This window comes from Pan troglodytes, chromosome 5, assembly GCF_028858775.2.
Source record: "Pan troglodytes isolate AG18354 chromosome 5, NHGRI_mPanTro3-v2.0_pri, whole genome shotgun sequence".
Classification (NCBI taxonomy): domain Eukaryota; kingdom Metazoa; phylum Chordata; class Mammalia; order Primates; family Hominidae; genus Pan; species Pan troglodytes.
The window spans coordinates 74613212-74633862 of record NC_072403.2 but is presented as its reverse complement, the minus strand read 5'-3'; the positions used below and the strand labels follow the sequence as shown (position 1 = coordinate 74633862).

General features: G+C 35.3%; 1 protein-coding gene across 15 annotated transcripts in view; it reads left to right on the top strand.

Annotated features, from left to right (window-relative positions):
* Nucleotides 1-20651, top strand: part of LOC129144272 (protein eyes shut homolog) — a 773546-nt gene that overhangs the window by 7559 nt on the left and 745336 nt on the right. For 2 of the 15 annotated variants that reach the window (XM_063813144.1, XM_054685948.2), the window contains exons 2-3: nt 3623-3717; nt 13904-14019. The exons of 12 other annotated variants lie outside the window; for them this stretch is intronic. The gene's annotated coding sequence lies outside the window, so the exon portion shown is untranslated. The remainder of the gene's footprint in view (nt 1-3622; nt 3718-13903; nt 14020-20651) is intronic. One more of the 15 variants, XM_054685947.2, reaches the window with a different exon arrangement.

Here is a 20651-nt window from a genome sequence, read left to right as displayed (position 1 = left end):
TTAATTTTAAGGATACTTTTACTTAAAAGGAAAAAAAAAGTAAATATGGTGGAGGCTATAATATGCCACCCAGATCTCTTTTCTCGCGTGAAGGTGTCATTGTAGCTACCTACTCAAATTTTGCCAGTTAACAAGTCTTAGCTGTAAGCTCTCTTTAGCATTGTCTCAGCTGTAGAAAACTACTTTTCCCAATGTCATGACTCTTTCTGTGGGCAGACCCCTCCAATGACCTAACAACATAGGAGTGTGGAAGTCCTCTTCTCAATTTAGGACAACTCTGAAGTGTATCCTAGTTTCAGAAATCCTTGTGGGGTCAGCTGAGCATTTGTTGCAACTGAATAGCACTCACATTTTCTATATTCGTAATCCTCATTCCTTTTCCTCCATTTCAAGAACACTGATTCCAGCAGCCCCTATACATTTCCTGTGTGCATTATCTACGTGTCATATTCCATTTCCTTTGTAATTCAACTTGAATGTTGAAGTCAGAAATGATCAAACAAGCAAATTTAAAGTTAAATTTTGGAGGTGAATCACTTGCTGCCTTAACAATGAGAAACTGTCATTGCAGGTAGGTGAAGTATAGACAGTTCCTGAAAAAAGATAGCTATGTAATTTATAAAAGTTACCGGTGGTAAGCTTTATGAACTAGTGGTATGGTTTATTTGTGGAGAAATATTTGCTCTGTTTAGATGAGAAGAATAGTAGAGTTGAAATAATGGCCATAAGGACAATGGAATTGGGTGGCTATAGCTAAGCTGTCTTAATATTCTGAGAAATGGGAATAACAACTAATTAAAATTAAGTATACTTCTGCTTGTAAATGTAGATAACAGAAAAAGGTCATTTCATTATGTAATTTTAAAAATCAGGTCAACTTTAAATTCAGATTTTATTTTTAAACTCCTTGCATAGCTAAGGATGCAGAACAACAAACTGGCCAAAATCTAAGGATAAAATACTTTTCTTGGGAAACAGTAGATGTGAGTACTTGCTCATCCAGGTTACAAGCCACTGGAAATCAGTAAGAAGAGTTCAAACAGAATATTTGAAAAGTTTTAAAAGCTGAATGTGAAGTGGTGAACAGTATAAATCTGTGACCTGGGAGTCACAGAAACTGGGGAAGTTCATACCCTTTTGCAGACATACTTACACTAACTCTACTCACAGATGATATCAGAAAGATCCCTAAAAAGTTTGATTGGAATGCAAGCTGGGGTTGGGTAACAGGAGCTGTATAAAAGTGCAAGAAATTCTACCGAGATCTTTCTTGCATACCTTCACTGTGAAGCAAAAGCCTCAGTAGGTAGGTATAAGGACAAAAAGCATTGTTGTTTTTAAGGCATTGGTAAGGACTAATTGCATCTGTGGGAAGGAAAAAGGGGGAGGGGGGAGCTGTTCTTAGGAGAAGGGCAGGATAGGTACTCTGCCCACAACTACAGTCCTTGGTGGGTGAAAAAAGTAAGCCTACAATCCTGAGACTTGGGAACATAGTCATACCTAAGACAGAAGTTTAATCCAGAGCCACAGAGAATGGACTCCTCCAGCTGCCCTCCTCATGACCAATTTAACAAGTTTTGAGTAACAATCAACAGTATATTATTCCTGGAAGAAGGACAGAAGGATCAAGAGAATGCAAAGGTCGTGAGGCAAATATAAAGGGAAGACCTAAATTTTATACTCCAACCGACATTGCTCTGAAAACTCAATCTATACCATAAACCCATGAAGTAGCTATAGGAATTTGAAATCTGTAGTTCACTGAGGGTACTCATAGCAACCAAAAACAAAACAAAACTAACATCTAACCCAACCCAACTCCTAATTAGATTACTTAACACCTTGCACTAAAGGCCCAGTAGAAGAAAAGCTGTGGCCATTTTCAGGAGTCAAGTTGTTTTTCTCAGCACACACAGGCATGATACTAATATTCAAACTGTCTGATGGAGAATTTAAAATAACTATGATTAAAATAGATTAATGATTCTAATGAAAAAGTTGCAAGATCAGATAGAAAATATCATAAAATGAAAACTAAAAAATTAAATGAAAATGCTACAAAAATTGTAAGAAAAATGTATTTGGAAAAATGCCACTGTCACAAACTTCAGAATAGACCCAAAATACCTAGGGAAATAATTAATGAATTTCAATATGAAGTCATTAAAAATTATCCATACAGAAACGTAAAGAGAAAAAAGGAGAAAGAATAAAAACCATAAGACCACCAAAAGCTATGAATCAATGTTAAACATTGTAATATATGCATAATTGTGTCTCAAAAAAAGGAGAAAAAATATTTCAATACCTAATGGATGAGGATTTTCCAAAATTATAATAAAGAGCCACCACAGATTCAAGAATCTCATAGAAAACCAAACTGGATAAGTAAGGGCACTCCACCGAAAATATCACCTAGACATATCATATTTAAACTTATACAAACAAAAGGTAAAGAAGAAAATCTTGAAGAAAGCTGTAAGGGGAAGGGGATCATTATATAAAGGAGAAAACTGTGAGAAATACTGAATTCTCTTTGAGACTATGTAAGTCAGAGGACAATAGAATGATATAAGTAAACTGGCAAACAGTTGGGGTTACCCTGACAACACATAACCCACAATTCTATTCCCATGAATATGAAAATAAATTGAAATGCTGAAGGAATTAAAGAAGGCATGCTGTGCAAAAAGAAAGCATAAAGGAGATGAAGTGACTACATTAATTTTATCACAATAAGTTTTAAAAATATGTTACTAAAGACAACTTATCATCACAATTAAAGTATCTATTATTATCAAGAGATTAAAAACTGTGAATACATAAGCATGTTAAAACAGACCCCAGGAATATAGTAAGCAAACACAAAGAATTAAAAGAAGAAATAGACAAATTTTGAGTTACTTCAATATTCTACTCTCAATGATAGATACATTTACTAGGAAAAAAATCAGCAAATATATAGAAAACATGAACAACAAGAATAAATAAAAGACATATCACCAAATAGGGCATGCTAACCAACTTCTCACAACCCTCTGGGATGATGCCTGGTTTGCAACACCAAATAAGCCCCCAGAAGGTAAGGGGAATTAAGAATATACAGCAGAGGATGGAAATGATGATTGTTCTGTTGTGGTCCTGAGAATAGCTGCAGAAGCAAGGACTAGAACCTATTCCATTAACCTTAATCTTCTAAGTACCTCAGCAAGAGAGGTTCACCGCGACCCAAGCAGAACTACTCCCAGACCTCATTGAAGTTAGTGGACTATAATTGATATTATGATACATTGATTAGATGTCTTTTCATGCATGAACTCCCTGTGTTATCAACACACTAATTGTGAATTCTGCCCAAAGACATTTTTGCATTTAAGCCCTATTTGTGAATTGTTCCTCTGAAGAAAATTACCATGATCCACATTATTACTCCTTCCAATAGTAGCCTCACCCATGGCTTATCAAAGGAAGGGTAAAATGTCCTGGTTATGTCACTTCAACTTGAAACAATTCTGATGGGCCATATCTCCAGAGTACTCCCAAAGGGTGCCCTTTTGGTTGGGAGTGCATTACAACTCATCTTCGTCGTTTGCTCGGTTCTTTACTTCTGTTCCTTCCACAGATGATAATCCCAGGAGAACTCCACAACAAACATTCTTCAGGCTAATGTATGTCTCAGAATCTGTTTTCTAGCACCTAGGAACCCAACTGGCCATGGTAAAGTGGAGAATTAATTTTTCTTATTTTCAATGTAGAACAGTACACCATCTTTTCTTTTTAGTGGGAACATTCTTTTTCTTTTTGTTTTTTGACTCATAATATTGTAACATACATTTCCTAGCCTTTATCATGTGTCAGGTCTCAGCTAATGACTGAAAATGTAAATGTTTCACAATTTTCTGTACATAAGCTTTTAACATAACCATTAACTTGAAAAACTACTCATATTTCTTAGGTCTTGTCTAAGAAAGAACTTTTTCTTTGTCACTGACATTGCATCATATTGTTTTATCAAAATTTACTTACCACATTTTTTCCATTTGTTTTAAGCCGTAGTCACACGTAAAGTCTTTTGAAATTTTGTTTTTTTATTATGTTTTTGAAATCTACTTTCTTAATATCTTGTGTTCAAATGTGACAACTCTTTACATTACTTTACTTGTCTATTATGAACACTAAAATGAAGCAACTTTTTTTCTATACTCTTTCCACATCATAAATCCATTTTTAAAAAAAATTTTTGTCACATTAAAAAAAGAATAGCAATATCCATTTTCACTTTTACTTTCAAATGGGTAAAGTACTCCTATTTTCCATCTGCCAGTGAATTATGTCTGACAATACAAAAATTAAATATATTACATATTTCTATAATATATTAAAAGTCATGAAATCATTAAACAATTTATTTTTATTTTTATTATGAATAATTGGGCACAATTTATAATGCCTGCCATAAAAAAATTTACATACTGCTTTTTATTTTTTAAGTTCTCATATACCTATTTTTAATGAAACTGTAAACTTTTTTTTATTATTATACTTTAAGTTTTAGGGTACATGTGCACATTGTGCAGGTTAGTTACATATGTATACATGTGCCATGCTGGTGCACTGCACCCACTAACTCGTCATCTAGCATTAGATATATCTCCCAATGCTATCCCTCCCCCCTCCCCCCACCCCACAACAGTCCCCAGAGTGTGATATTCCCCTTCCTGTGTCCATGTGATCTCATTGTTCAATTCCCACCTATGAGTGAGAATATGTGGTGTTTGGTTTTTTGTTCTTGTGATAGTTTACTGAGAATGATGATTTCCAATTTCATCCACGTCCCTACAAAGGACATGAACTCATCATTTTTTATGGCTGCATAGTATTCCATGGTGTATATGTGCCACATTTTCTTAATCCAGTCTATCATTGTTGGACATTTGGGTTGGTTCCAAGTCTTTGCTATTGTGAATAATGCCGCAATAAACATATGTGTGCATGTGTCTTTATAGCAGAATGATTTATAGTCCTTTGGGTATATACCCAGTAATGGGATGGCTGGGTCAAATGGTATTTCCAGTTCTAGATCCCTGAGGAATCGCCACACTGACTTCCACAATGGTTGAACTAGTTTACAGTCCCACCAACAGTGTAAAAGTGTTCCTATTTCTCCACATCCTCTCCAGCACCTGTTGTTTCCTGACTTTTTAATGATTGCCATTCTAACTGGTGTGAGATGGTATCTCATTGTGGTTTTGATTTGCATTTCTTTGATAGCCAGTGATGGTGAGCATTTTTTCATGTGTTTTTTGGCTGCATAAATGTCTTCTTTTGAGAAGTGTCTGTTCATGTCCTTCGCCCACTTTTTGATGGGGTTGTTTGTTTTTTTCTTGTAAATTTGTTTGAGTTCATTGTAGATTCTGGATATTATCCCTTTGTCAGATGAGTAGGTTGCGAAAATTTTCTCCCATTTTGTAGGTTGCCTGTTCACTCTGATGGTAGTTTCTTTTGCTGTGCAGAAGTCTTTTAAAAACATAACTAGTGAAGAGAGCAAATATATGGAAAATGTGATAAACATTTTGTTTAGTTTTCCATTTATCCATTCCTTTTTTTACCAATATTTATTAAGTGCCTACTATGTGTCAAGTGCTGTTAATAGGTAATTGGGATAGAAAAGTGATGCAAAGAACAAAAAAGACAAAACTTCTGTTTCCATGGAGTTTATAATCTACTGAGGTGAGACAGACAATGAACATCATAAATAAGTGAATTATGCAGGGTGTGGATTGGCAAACCTTTCTGCAAAGGACCAGATATTATATACTTCTTTAGGCTTTGCCAGCCACGGGATCTCTCATACTTTTCCAAACTGGCACTGTGGTGACAAAGCAACCCCAGACAATAGCTAAATATATGGGTATGGCTATGTGTCAATAAAATTTTATTCACAATAAGTGCTATAGAGAAATATTAAGCAGAATGAGGAAGATGGAAAGTACATGTGCCATTTTAAATAGGATGGTCAAGGAGTAGTCACTGTAAAGGTGATAGTTGTGCAAAGACAAAGAAGATAAGGGAGGAAAGTCACTTGGATATGAAAGGAAGAATGGTTCCAAGAGTAAGAATTAGGTCAAAGATTTCTATTAATTACTAAATTGTAATGTGACCTACAAGGGGTGATATTTTCTAAATTTGCACACTAATGATTGTCCTTTTCTTTTTGTCAAAGCTAGTGTCTGTTCTGTGTCTGTGCCATGCAAGTTATTAAATATTCAGACATCACCAAAGCTTACCACATAAAAAGCATATACCTCTATTTGGGAGGCTGAGGCAGGAGAATCACTTGAACTTGAGATGTGGAAGTTGCAGTGAGCCGAGAGTCACTGCACTCCAGCCTGGGCAAAAGAGCGAGACTCTGTATCCAAAAAAAAATGTGTATAAATATAAAACATGAGTTTGGAAATTTGGGAATTATAAGTTTAGTAAATAATTCATTATTGTATAATTATGTCCCATTTACATATGGACTAATTCACATATATAAAATTGACATGCTATTTATATGCTTTTAAATATTAAAAATACGAAATATTACATCATGAATAAATTATATTCCTATTGATAACAGAATTTTCTAAGAAAGTAAGCTAAGGTGATTACAAAAACTGTTTCATTTTATTTATATATTTATTTTATTTTCAACTTTTATTTTAGGTTCAGGGGTACACATGCAGGTTTCTTACATGCGTAAATTGTGTGTCATGGGGGTTTGGTGCACAGAGTATTTCATCACTAACGTAATAAGCATAGTACTTGATGGGTAGATTTTTTATTTTTATCTTCCTCCCACTCTCAGCTCTCAAGTAGGCCTTGGTGTCTGTTGTTCATTTCTTTGTGTCCGTGTGTACTTGATGTTCATCTCTCAAACACAAGTGAGAACAGGCAATATTTTCTTTTCTGTTCCTAAATTAATTCACTTAGCATAATGGCCTACAGCACTATCCATGTTGCTGCATGATTTCATTCTCTTTTATGGCTGTATAGAATTCCATGGTGTATATGTATCACATTTTCTTTATTCAGTTTACCTTTGATGGGCATTTAGGTATATTCCACATCTTTGATTGTGAGTAGTGCTGCAGTGAACACATGTGTGCATGTGTCTTTAAAGTAGGATGATTTGTGTTCCTTTAGGTATATACCCAATAATGGGATTGCTAGGTTGGAATGGTAGTTCTGTTTTAAGTTCTTTGAGAAATCTCCAAACTGCTTTCCACAGTGACTGAACTAATTTCTCTTCCCACTAGCAGTGTGTAAATGTTTTCTTTTATCCATGACCTCACCAGAATCTCTTATTTTTTGACTTCTTAATGTTGGCTATTCTGATTGATTTGTGTGAGATAGTATCTCACAGTGGTTTTGATTTACATTTCTCTAATGATTAGAGATGTTGAGCATTTTTTCATATGCTTGTTGGTCATGTGTGTAACTTCTTTTGAAAAATGTCTGTTTATATCTTTTGCTCAATTTATAATGGGGTTGTTTGTTTTTTACTTGTTCGTTTGTTAAAATCCTTATAAATTCTGGATATTAAGCCTTTGTTGGTTGCGTAGTTTGCAAATATTTTCTCCCATTCTGTAGGTTGTCTGTTTACTCTGTTGATAGTTTATTTTGCTGTGCAGAAACTTTAGTTTAATTAGGTCCCTTCTGCCAATTTTGTTTTTGGTGTAATTGCATTTGACATCTTCGACATGAAGTCTTTGCCAGGGCTTATGTCTAGAATGGTGTTTTCTAGGTTTTCTTCAAGGTTTTCTATTGTTTTTGGTTTTACATTTAAGTCTTTAGTCTATCTTGAGTTGATTTTTGTATATGGTGAAAGGAAAGGGTCCGTTTTTAATCTTCTGCATATGACTAGTCATTTATTGTGCCATTAATTGAATAGGGTTCCCTTTCTTCATGGCTTGTTTTTGTTGGCTTTGTCGAAGATCAGGTGATTGTAGGTGTGAGGCTTTATTTCTGGGTTCTGTAACCTGTTTCATTGGTTTATGTGTCTACTTTTTAAGCAGTACTGTGGTGTTTTGTTTACTGTATCCTTGTAGTGTAGTTTGAAGTCAGATAGTATGATGCCTTCATCTTTGTAATTTTGCTTTGGATTATCATGGCTATTTGGGTTCTCTTTTGGTTCCATTGCAGCTTATAGCTTTCAGTGAATGCTAAGAATGAGTACTCAGACAATTCCAGCTGAGCGGGGTGAGGGGCAGCTCTTCTGAGAGAGTGCCCCCTAGAATCCATCCACCAAGTATTTATTGAAAGGGCTTGCTACTACAGACATCCACCAGATGGCATTTTGCCGTCGGGTCAGGAGATACATATGGCCTTGTAAAAGCAGTTAAACTACATTCTTAGGAGACTGTTTTCAGCATTCCGTATCACACACTCAATTACTTGTCCTGTTTTCAGGGTCAAGGAGTTACAGTCTCATGCACAAACAACATACACACAGTACCTCAGTGTTTTTCTATGCCCTGACCTCAAGTGCCTTGTACAGAAGCTTGAATATATTGCTATGCAACCCCTTATATCCATATAAATTTTAGAATATATTTTCCTAATTCTGTGAAAAATGCCATTGGTAGTTTGATAAGAAGAGTGTTAAATCTGTACATTGGTTTGGACCATATAGCCATTTTAACAATATTGACTCTTCCTATCCATGAGTATGGAATATTTTTCCATTTGTTTGTGTTGTTTCTGATTTCTTAATTCAGGGTTTTAAAATTCTCATTCTAGAGGTTTTTCACCTCCCTTGTTCGCTGTATTCCTCGGTATTTTAATATTGTTGTGGCTATTGTGAATGGTATTTTGTTCTTGACTTGGCTTCCAGCTTGGATGTTGTTGGTGAATAGATATGCTAGTAAATTTTGCACATTGATTTTGTATCCTGAGGCATTGGTGAAGTGTTTATCAGCTCTAGAAGCTTTTAGGCAGAAACCCTGTTTTTTTTTTTAGGTATAAAATCATTATGTATGTGAAGAAAGATAGCTTGATTTCATCTCTTCCTATTTGGATGCCTTTTATTTCTTTCTCTTGCCTGATTGCTCTGGCTAGGACATCCGGTACTATGTCGAATAAAAGTAGTGAGAGTAATACTCTTCTTCCAGTTCTCAGAGGGAATGCTTCCAGTTTTTGCCCATTCAATATGATTTTGGCTGTGAACTTGTCAGAGATGGCTCTTGTCATGTTATTTTGAAGTGTGTGTCTTCAATGCCTAGTTTGTTGAGGATGTTTAATATAAAGGATGTTGAATTTTATCAGATGCTTTTTCTGCATCTATTGAGGCAATCATATGTTTTTTGCTTTTAGTTCTGTTTATGTGATGAACCATATTTATTGATTCATGTATGTTGAACCAACTTTACATCCCAGGGATAAACCCTACTTGATTGTGGTGACTTCACTTTTTGATATGCTATTGTATTCAGTTTGCTGAATACAGTATTTTCTTGAGGATTTTTGTATCTATGTTCATCAGGGAAATTGGCCTGAAGTTTTAACTTTTTCTGCTGTGTTTCTGCCAGGATTTGATATCAGGATGAGTTAGGGAGGAATCCCTTCTCCTAAATTTTTTGGAATAGTTTCAGTAGGTTTGTTACTACCTCTTCCTTATACATCCGGTAAAATTCAGCTGTGAATCTGTCTGGTATAGGGCTTTTTCTGGTTGGCAGGCTTTTATTATTGATTCAATTTCAAAAGTCATTATTGGCCTGTTCTGCGTTTTAGTTTATTTTTAGTTCAATCTTGGGAGTTTGAATGTTTTCAGAACTTTATCCACTTCTTGTAGGTTTTCTAGTTTGTGTGCCTAGAGATGTTTGTAATAATGTCTTGTCTGAAGGTTTTTGTTTGTTTGTTTTTGTATTTCTGTGATGTCAGTGGTTATATCACCTTTATCATTTCTGATTGTGTTTATTTGTATTTTCTCCTTTTTTTATTAGTCTACCTACCAGTCCATCAATATTATTTATTCTTTCAAAGAACTAACTCTGGTTTCATTGATCATTTGTATGGGTTTTCATGTCTCCATTTCATTCAGTTCAGCTCTGATTTTGGTTATTTCTTTTCTTCTGCTAGTGTTGGAGTTGTTTATTTAGTTCTTCTAGGTGTGATGTTAGCTTGTTAATTTGAGATCTTTCTAACTTTTGAGATGGACATTTAGTGCTAAAACTTTTCTTATGACTTTTCTTATAACACTGCTTTAGCTGTGTCCCAGAGATTCTTGTATGTTGTTTATTTGTTTTCATTGGTTTCAAAGAATTTCATGATTTCTGCTTTGTTTACCCAAAACTCATTCAGAAGCAGGTTGTTTATTTTCCATGTTATTGCATGGTTTTGAGAGATCTTCTTGGTACTTATTTCTTTGCTTATTGCACGGTGGTCCAAGATTGTGGTTGATATGTTTTTGGTTTTGTGAATTTGTTGATTTGTTTTATGGTTGATTGTGTGGTCGATTTTAGATTATGTATCATGTGCAGATGAGAATAATGTGTATTCTGTTGTTGGGTGAAGTGTTCTGTAGACATGTGTTAGATTCATTTGGTCAAGTGCCAAGTTTAGCTCCCAGTTATCTCTGTTAGTTTTCAGCCCCAGTGATTTGTCTAATACTGTCAGCAGGGTGTTGAAGTCTCCCACTATTAGTGTATGGTCATTTAAATCTCACCATAGATCCCTATGAACTTGTTTTATGAATCTGGGTGTCCCAGCGTTGAGTGCATATATATTTGGGATAGTTAATTCTTCTTGTTTAATTGAACCCTTTATCATTATGTTATGCCCTTATTTGTCTTTTTGATCACTGTTTGTTTGAAGAAGTCTGTTTTGTCTCAAATTAGAATAGCAACACCTGCTTTTTTTTGTATTCTATTTGCTTGGTAGATTTTTATCCATTCCTTTACTTTGAGTCAATGGGTGTTACTACATGTGAGATTGGTCCCTTAAAGATAGCATATAGTTGGGTCTTGCTTTTTTATCCAACTTGTCACTCTGTGCCTTTTAATTGAGGCATTTATTCTGTTTACATTCAATGTTAATATTGATACGTGTGGATTTGCTTCTGTCATCTTGTTTTTAGCTCCTTGTTATGCAGATTTGATTGTGTGGCTCCTTTTTTAGTGTTAATGGTCTATGTACTTAAGTGTGCTTTTGTGGTGGCTAGTAACAGTCTTTTACTTTCATGTATAGCACTCCCATAAAGATTTCTTGTAAGCAGGTCTGATGGTAACAAATTCCCTTCGCATTTGCTTGTCTGAAAAGGGTCTTATTTCTTCTTTGCTTATAAAGCTTAGTTGACTGGATATGAAATTATTGCTTAGAATTGTGTTTCTTTAAGAATGCTGTGTATAAGTCTTCAATCTCTTCTGGCTTATAGGGTTTCTATTGAAAGGTTTGCTGTTAGCCTGATGGAGTTCCCTTTGTTAGTGGCCTGTCTCTAAATGCTTTTAATATTTTCTTATTTCACATTGACGTTGGGAAATCTGATGATTATGTGTCTTGGGGAAGGACATCTTGTATGGTATCTCACAGGGGTTCTCTGCCTTTTCTGAATTAGAATGTTGATGTTTCTAACAACGTAGAGGAAATGTTCATCGACAATATCATCAAATACTTTTTCCAAGTTGGTTCTTGTCTCTCCCTCTCTTTCAGGGATGCAAATAAATCCTAGGTTTGATTTCATGTGTAGCACTAATCTCACATTTACACATTGCATAATCCCACATTTCTTGGAGGTTTTGTTCATTATTTAAATTATTTTTTCTTTATTTTTGTCTGACTGTGTTGATTTGAATAACAAGTCTTTGATCTCTGAGATTATTTCTTCAGTTTGGTCTATTCTGCTGCTAATATTTCTAATTTTATCATCGAATTCCTAGAGTAAGCTTTTCAGCCCTATGGGGTTGGTTTTGTTTTTTCTCTTAAAATGGCTATTTTGTTTTTCAGCTCTTATATCATTTTATTGGATTCCTTAGATTGGGTTTCAACTTTCTCCTGAGGCTTGATTATCATCCTAATCCAGATTCTGAATTCTGTGTGTCTCATTGCAGCCATTTCAGCCTGGTTGAGAACTATTGTTGGGGAACTGGTACATCATTTGGCAATAAGAAGACACTCTGGCTTTTTGAGTTGCCAGACTTCTTGTGTTGGTTCTTTATCATCATTGTGGACTGATGTTCTTTTAATCTTTGAAGTTGTTGTCCTTCGGATGGGTTTTTTTTTGTTTTGTTTTTATATTATTTGATGTCCTTGAGAGTGGTATAAAGAGGGTTCCGTTGACTAGCTTCATTTCTGGAAGATTGTACTGGGCCAAGGCTCAACCCAGCACTCCTGGGCTGCATGCTGTAACACTTGGGGGCTGGTACCTGGCCCATGGCTTTGTTCTCTGGCCTCTCGAGGTTGAGCACCTCCTGCCCTGGAGGGGGCAAGGTGTTCCTCATTTGTTAACAGTAACACTCAGGTCGGGAGTACCAGCCAAACTGTTTTATCATGGTGCTGATGAAGTGGGATCCATGCTTGTACACATGTGTTAGTGGCAGTGGTGGCAAAGTGGAGTCAGCAGTGGGGTCCATGCTTATGCACATGTGTTAGTGGCAGTGGTGGTGAAGTGGGGTATGTGTGTCAGCTGGGGTGGGGCAACAGCAGAAGTTGGGTGGCAGGTCTGTGTGTGCACATTCGCATCAGTAGTGGTGGTGAGGCAGGGTGCAAACATGCTAGTGGAGGCAGGGTGGCAGCCATGAGATCTGCACATGCATGTGTGGGTGGCAATGGGGCAGTGAGTTCTGTGTACCCTCTTGCACCAGCAAAGTGGTGCAGAAGTCCATGAGCAAATGCATGCTGTCAAAGCGATGGGAGGAGGCTGTGGATGGGTGGGTGCCCATCAGCAGGGACTTGTCTTTTGAATCTCTTCAATGGTTGTGCTTGGTCTGCTGGCAAAGGAGCTATAATGTCAGCTGCCAAGAAACTGCCCCACACCCCCTCAGGCATCCAAGGCTGTGCTGCAAGTGGGCATGACCAGGCAATGACCGTGTCAGAGGCCAGCACACAGTGGGGCACTGAGATTAGACTTTCCCCTCCCACAGGTAAGACCACACTGCTGTGTCCAGGTTCGACAGTCAACAAAAGCCAATGCCTCCTAAAGGAGCATAGCAAGCCTTGGGGGATCGATGTCTTGGTCATGTTCCATGGCAGCTGTTCCCGTGCCAAACCCTCTTGGCTCTACATAGGCTGGAATCTTATCCCCAACACCTCTCCAAGCAGCTCTCCCTGTTAGCTCAAATGTCCATGGAGGTCATGGGGTCTCCTGCAGCTAGGATTCTGGAGGTCTGTGGTGAGAATGGGTCACTCCTCACCTATTTAATTCACCTCTTTCCCCAGAGCCCCCGGGGGCCAGGAACCAGAGTATACCATCCTTCTTGATCATCTGATCTCTATGGGAGATGCTCTTCCTGGCTGCATCTAATCATCCATCTTGGCTCCCAATCTATATATTTTATTTAAAATGCAATGAAAAAGGCTTCAAAGTTTCCTTTTCTAATTGAGATCCTTTATAATTCATTATATTCATTAATAATTTATAATTATGCAATATGTTTAACATCATGAGAAATAAATAAACATCTCTTAGGATCTTTATCAGTTTTTTAGAGAATAAGAAATAGTTTGAATTAATGTAATATAATTTCTGCTGGTATGTTCTTATTTCTTCCCTTGCATCAGGGAGGAATTTGAAGTCACTATTTGAGACCCAGGGAGGGATTTGAAGTCACTAATTGAGACCTAGGTTTCATGATCAAATAATTATTTTTTATTTTATAGCCTCATGTAAAATTGTCCAAATATTTCTTATCATTCTTGTTATCAGGTGTATGTCAAGCACTGTATTGAGAAAAAAAAAACACAACAAACGTTTGGAAAAGATAGAGGCTTGTTAGTAATTTTCATAAACTTGATATAATCAGAAGCAGCATCCAAGTCTAGGTGAGATTTTTATTTTGTGTATTAATTTTAACTTTAAAATTGCCAAAATGAGACTGGTTAAAATTCCATTGTACTTTAAAATTTAATAATAGAAATCAAAAGATACTTATGATGACATACAGATAATAAGAAAATAATGCAGTATATCATAAAATGCTCACCTTAAAACTGTAAATATTTTAGCTAGCTTTGACGAAAAAGATAAATTACATGCCCTTGACATATATTCAGAAAGTGAATTGTTGTAGAAAGGTGTGAAATGTATTCTATGGTAGCAACACATTATCTGTACTTGAGCATTGAAACAATCAAATGTATTAGTGATGTTACTTTATTAGACAGGCTTTTATACCAAATAAATTTTATTTAAATGTTGGATGTATAAAAACATGGAATAATGCATAATTTAAAATGTTAGCAGAATATTCTTAAAATTTAATATCATCTTGTCCCACCCCCATTTGTGTGTCATGTGTTATTAGGGAAAGATTAGCAGTTTATAAAGTTCTTCTCATAAACGTGTTGATTGATACCTTATAGTTGATTAATATTTTTCATCTTCCCTCTCTGTCATATTCTTTCCTGCCAGAATTCTACCTACTATGTATAAGTAAAAATGTCCAATTCGATTGTTGACATGACTAGCAAGAGAAAAACAAATTGGACATTCACAAATCGCAGCTTCCATTCAACACTTAATTCAGATATTAATTTTTGAAGAAAATTAAAATAGAATTTTGTCAAAGCAGCTACCAGGTGGCAAACTTGAAGGATATTTGATTTTTAGAGCTCAAAATGCCTTTTAAAATTTAAAATAAAATGACTATCAAATCAAAATTATTTTTACATAAAATATATACATTCTTTGTATTGTTAGTGGCAAAGAATATATACTTTTTAGTCAGATTACCTGAATTATAATGTGGATTCCAGTGCTTAATTTCCATGTAAGTTTTTACACTTTTTAAGACTCTCTGTGATTTTGTTTCATCGTCTTTAAAATGAAGTAGTAATAGTATTTTTGTTTTTTTGTTGGTTAGATTTATGGAATTACTTAATACTGGTAGACAGGGTTGGGTACTAATTATGTACTATGTACATGTTTAAGAGCTTTTTTTCTGGAAATTAGGTACTATTTTAACATACTTCAGTAGTATCAATATAGAAAACTTCATTACTAATGGAAAATGGTTACAAATATATGTGATTCACGGTCACACTAAGTACAAATTTAAATATAAGTATAAATAAGGGGATGGTGTCATATTCATAATTTGTTTATCACTGTACATCTTATATAACTAGCCAGAAACTGATGAATCTAGTGATCAGATTCTTTAAGCCTCAAGACATATATTTGTGAATACATGAATATCTGGACACATTAAATTTTCCCCACTTTAAAGAAATAACACTATCCCAGCGTTTCATGTAAAATGATCACACACACATCATTCTATATTATTGTAATAACATTACCATGTCATAGAATTTGAAGGTTTTGTTAACTACACTTCATTGATAAAGAAAATCTCTAAGAAGTTTGTAGCAAGTTAATGGCGACTCTAGACTAAAAATCTCTGTTGTACCCATTATACATTCATAATAATTTCATTTACACATACTTCTAAAAATTTGTGTTGATTGCCATCTTCTGACATATTTCATGAAAATGAGAGATAAAAGGGGTTCGAATGGACATAATTTTATTATTAGAGAATAATAGAGGTTATATATCTTCAATATTTTAAATCAATAGAGATAGAGACTTAAATGTAGAACAGATAAAATAGAGGAATAAATGGATATGTTCTTAAGGCAGAATTGTCTCAGATTCTTCTTGATCCAGCAGTTTTTCAATGGGGGTTGATAGAAGAGAAAGAAGTATAAGAGGAGGGGCAGAGAGGCAGTGTCTCCCCAGGAGGCATTTTTGACCCACACAATAAATGCATAGAATACAGTGTTGGGTGGGTGGGATCCAGAAATGTTAAACTTTTGCCAGAAACAGGGCAACTCCTAACTCGAAGTTATTGTTCCACTTAAAGTTCCAGTAATACCTCAATACTGGTAAGGGTCTTTTTTCTAACATACTTTAAGGGATATGACTATTTCATCAGTTAAGAATTGTACAAACAATATTTTACCGTATATGATGGCTTACTGTGTTCCTCAAACTATTTATCACAAGCAAGTAGAAAACTTATGAATTTAGATTAAATTTCTTCTAACTTTTTGGTAATTCAAATAACTGGCAATACCTTCTGCCATAATTGCCCCCTTTTTAGTTGAAATAAAAGAAAAACAAAGTTTACATATAGGAAAGGGTTTTATTGGAAAATTACCAGATTCTATAAAGCCATTGTCAAAATCATTTTTAAAATTGTATTATTATTATACTTTAAGTTTTAGGGTACATGTGCACAACATGCAGGTTTGTTACATATGTATACATGTGCCATGTTGGTGTGCTACACCCATTAAAAATCATTTTTATCTGAGTTGCCTCTATCAGAGTAATGAATCAATGTGGTAGTCTATAAGTAACAGAAATCAGTCAATAATTCTTAAAATAAGTTAGGAACTCATACTTGTTTTAAATAATGAGATGTACATTGGGAAGTCCAGACCCAAAGGAGCCACTCAATCACATTGATTTCCCTCTTGTTTCCATATATGTGTTCTGCCATCCTTAGGCTACCATACTTGAGGTGACCTCATGGTTATGAGATAGCCACTAGGATGCCTACCATCCCATTTGCTTTTCAGGTAGAAAAAAAAAAAAAGACAAAATGGCATATGCTAGTTGACTCCTCACCCCTACTTCCCTTTAAGATTCCAGTTTCATGACCTAAAACTACTGTTAAAGCTCTTTAGCCAGAAGTAAGCAGTTACAAGGCTAGTCCCACTTGTCTAGGGGGCAAGAAATTGCAGTTTTCTTTGCCAGTGCATTTCATTTCCAATAAAATCAGCTTTCTGTTGTTAAGGTAAAAGACAAGAATGGATAAAATATAGGCAAATGGCAGTTTCTGCCACAAGGATTAAGGACAATAATTAGGTAAATCAGAGTAAATGATAAAAGAAAAATGTTTGTGGAATGGGGTAAAGGAGATTAGCTTATTTGGCATGGAGTTCAAGGCCTCTGATGGCCAAGATATGTATAGACAGGCGAAGGCAGTAGCTGGGCAGGTCTGCCAATTTGTTGATATAATCCAAGCAAATAGGACATTTTGGCAGAGGAAATATTAGCTCTAGAAAAGACCGTGTTTGCTGTGCTAATGTGAGTAGTTCAATTTGGGATGATAAGGATCTGGTCATGTAATTTTATTCCCTGTGCAGCGAGTAACTTACCCATCATAATTATACTTACATCTTATTTTTCATTTTAATTTTATGTCCAGGTCCAGAGGAAACTAAAACATAACCAAATTTTTCATTCAGGAGTTATTAATAAATTTGCTATGAATTTTTGGCATGTTTTCTAAAAGTAAAATGAATTAAACACATTTCCTGAAAAATTATTTACTATCCATCCATATGTAACAATCTTGCTCAATTTCAGACATATAAGTAACAAAGCCAAAAGTAAAACCCATTTCTCCTTCAAGCCAAGTCTATGTATTAACCCACTCAACTATACCAAAATCTCTTCAGGACTTTGCTGAATCACGACATTAATGGGTATGAAATGACTAGATGAGGAAAGTGGGTCAAACTAACTGCATATGACTAGAAGCACATGGAAAACCATGTTTAAGCCTGGGCAAACATCACTGTGAATGTTATTAGCAAACTGCTAAGCAACTCAGATGGAAAAAGGTCTTAAACTACAAATGCAGGGACCTATTAAAGAAAGAGGTTTACTTAGAAAAGAAAAAATATGTATGAAGACCGCTTGTGAAAAAGCGATTAGTATTACTTGGACTTGTCTCAAATGACAACTGAGTTTAGCTACTGATACATTAGCTTGACACTTAAAATCATCAGTGTTACCCTGGGACATCATGAGTGTTTGGGGTTATGTAAGCAATCTAGATAATTATCTTTATGGAATGAACTTTGTTTATTTATAGCAAGAGTACATATAAAGGATTAGGTGTTAGGCCAACTCCTCACATTTTCACTACTTTTGACCTTATACCATTTCAATAAAATATCTAGTTGATTGGCATTTTCAGAGCTTTAGTGAGAACAGAAAGTATGCTATAAAGAGCAGTGCTTTCAAAGCATGGTTATTATTCCACTGTCACCAGGCTCATATGGGTTCTTGAAACAAAAGCCAGTTAATAAACCCTGGCCTAAATATACTAAATAATAATAGCTACAAGTGGACACCAGCAATTTGAATTTCTCACAGCTCACAAGATGATTCTTATACTCTAAAGATTGAGAAATATTGGTATTGGGGATGGACATTCATCTATTACTTGTTCATTGCCTTTACGTGATGGCAGATATGTGGCATTCAAGCCCCTTTCTCAGTCTTGCACACCACCAGGCAGTGTCACTAGTTAACATAGCACCCTTGATACTGAACTCAGGTTAAGCCTTAGAGTCCTTTTCAACACTATACTCCACTTATCATCCCTTATGTGTTGGTACATGAGTTGAATCATACTGTCAACTCAACACTGATAATTACTCAAAAAATATTGATAGAACTTGACTAAATAAAATGTCTACTGTGCACTTACATTCCTTTGGTGAAGAGTACAAGTATGGAGCTCCTTAATAGTCTCCAAACTTAAGGAGATGAATAAAGGTCTAATTTGTATTTTGTTTCTTAGTAATAAAGGAACATTTACCCCTAGCCTAAATGTTGAGACTAAGCTGATTGAAACAGCTGTAGCCAGTTGTCAACTAAATTCTCTTTACTATTAATCGGAAACATGCTCCTGAGTCTGTGGAAAGTAGACAGTGTTAGACAAAAGTAAAACTTTTATATTTATTGAAGTCAGATAAGCCTATATAAGTCAAAAGTCTTTAGATTTTAATACAGTAGGTAATTTCATTGCTACTGACATGTAAAATAAATATACACAATGGATACATTTGTTGTGCTTTGAGAGATATGTAAATTGTGTGATTTTGATACCTAGATATCAGTTATATTAATTTAAAGCACTTAAGAGCTTGAAATTGAATAATATAATTCTTCTCAACAGATTGCGAAGTAGGAAACCTAAGCCAAGTCAAGGTTGACAATCAATATGAATTATTTGTCATCCTCCATACTCATAATATGAAGAAAAATCATGTTTATACCAACTGCATTTAGATTTTTAGGATTATTATTATTTTAAATGTGCAATTTAGGAAGTGTCTAAGGCTTATATGTACATTAAGAAAAGACTTACATGTACATTAATAAAAGATAGAAATAATAATATTTTGAAAGTGTTATTTTTTACTATCTCGAAAATATCTTTAAAAAATGACAGATCTTGGATGTATGGTGGTTCTTTTATTTGTGCCTTACACCATTTCTATAACTGTTTACCTAGATAATAAGTTCTATAGGACTTTTAACAGCTTTCCAATAATATTTTTAGCAGAAATTATTAGGTTGGTGCAAACATTTTTGCCAAGGGCAAAAACTGCAATTACGTTTGCACCAACTTAATAGCAAAGTTGTTTTATGCGGTTCGGTATTAAGAATGCTAACTGCTACATTTCCATCCCCATTCTTTCAGAGCCCACAAATTCTTAGTGACTGCCCTACTGTCAAATCCAGGAGTGGGCCTTGGCTTATACTAATTACTAGATCCCAGGGTGCATTATAGCGGTTGGTCACGTAAGGGTGTGTGGTCCAATGTGGCTATTAAGAATTGCAATAGTTTTTGTTTTTTTTTGAAGTTATCTGTTTGCTCTGGATATGAAGGTTTTTGTCATCTACTTTCATAACACTCTAAATAGATAAAACTTGAGGAAATAAACCATCATTTAAGATAAGAAACAGAGGCCAGGCACGGTGGCTCACGCTTGTAATACCAGCACTTTCGGAGGCCGAGGCGGGCAGATCACAAGGTCAAGAGATTGAGACCAACCTGGCTAACAGGGTGAAACCCCGTATCTACTAAAAATACAAAAAATCAGCCGGGCGTGGTGGCGGCGCCTGTAGTCCCAGCTACTAGGGAGGCTGAGGCAGGAGAATGGCATGAACCCGGGAGGCGGAGCTTGCAGTGAGCCGAAATGGCGCCACTGCACTTCCAGCCTGGGCAAAAATGTGAGACTCCGTCTCAAAAAAAAAAAAAAAAAAAAGATAAGAAACAGAATATTTATAACTTTATTTTGGAGTGAGAATATGTTAGAGTCTTTAAATTTTCTAGGTACTACAACAAAGTGAAAAAAATGTATGTTTTGTGTGTGTGTGTGTGTGTCTGTGTGTGTATGTCTGTGTGAAGTATGCTTTGTTCTGAATAGTGACAGATGATGAAAAAACTAAGCTGGAAATGAGTATGGGAAGTACAGGCAGAATTAACCTTTAAACAGGGGTATGAGTAGGATGGATTTGGTCTCGGCAGACCAAGAATTTTACTACAGTAACTGGAAAAGAAAATAAATTGCAAAAAAAAATGTGTTTGTAAAGACAGCGGAGACTGAAGGAAGCAACAAGGACTTAATGAGTTAAAATT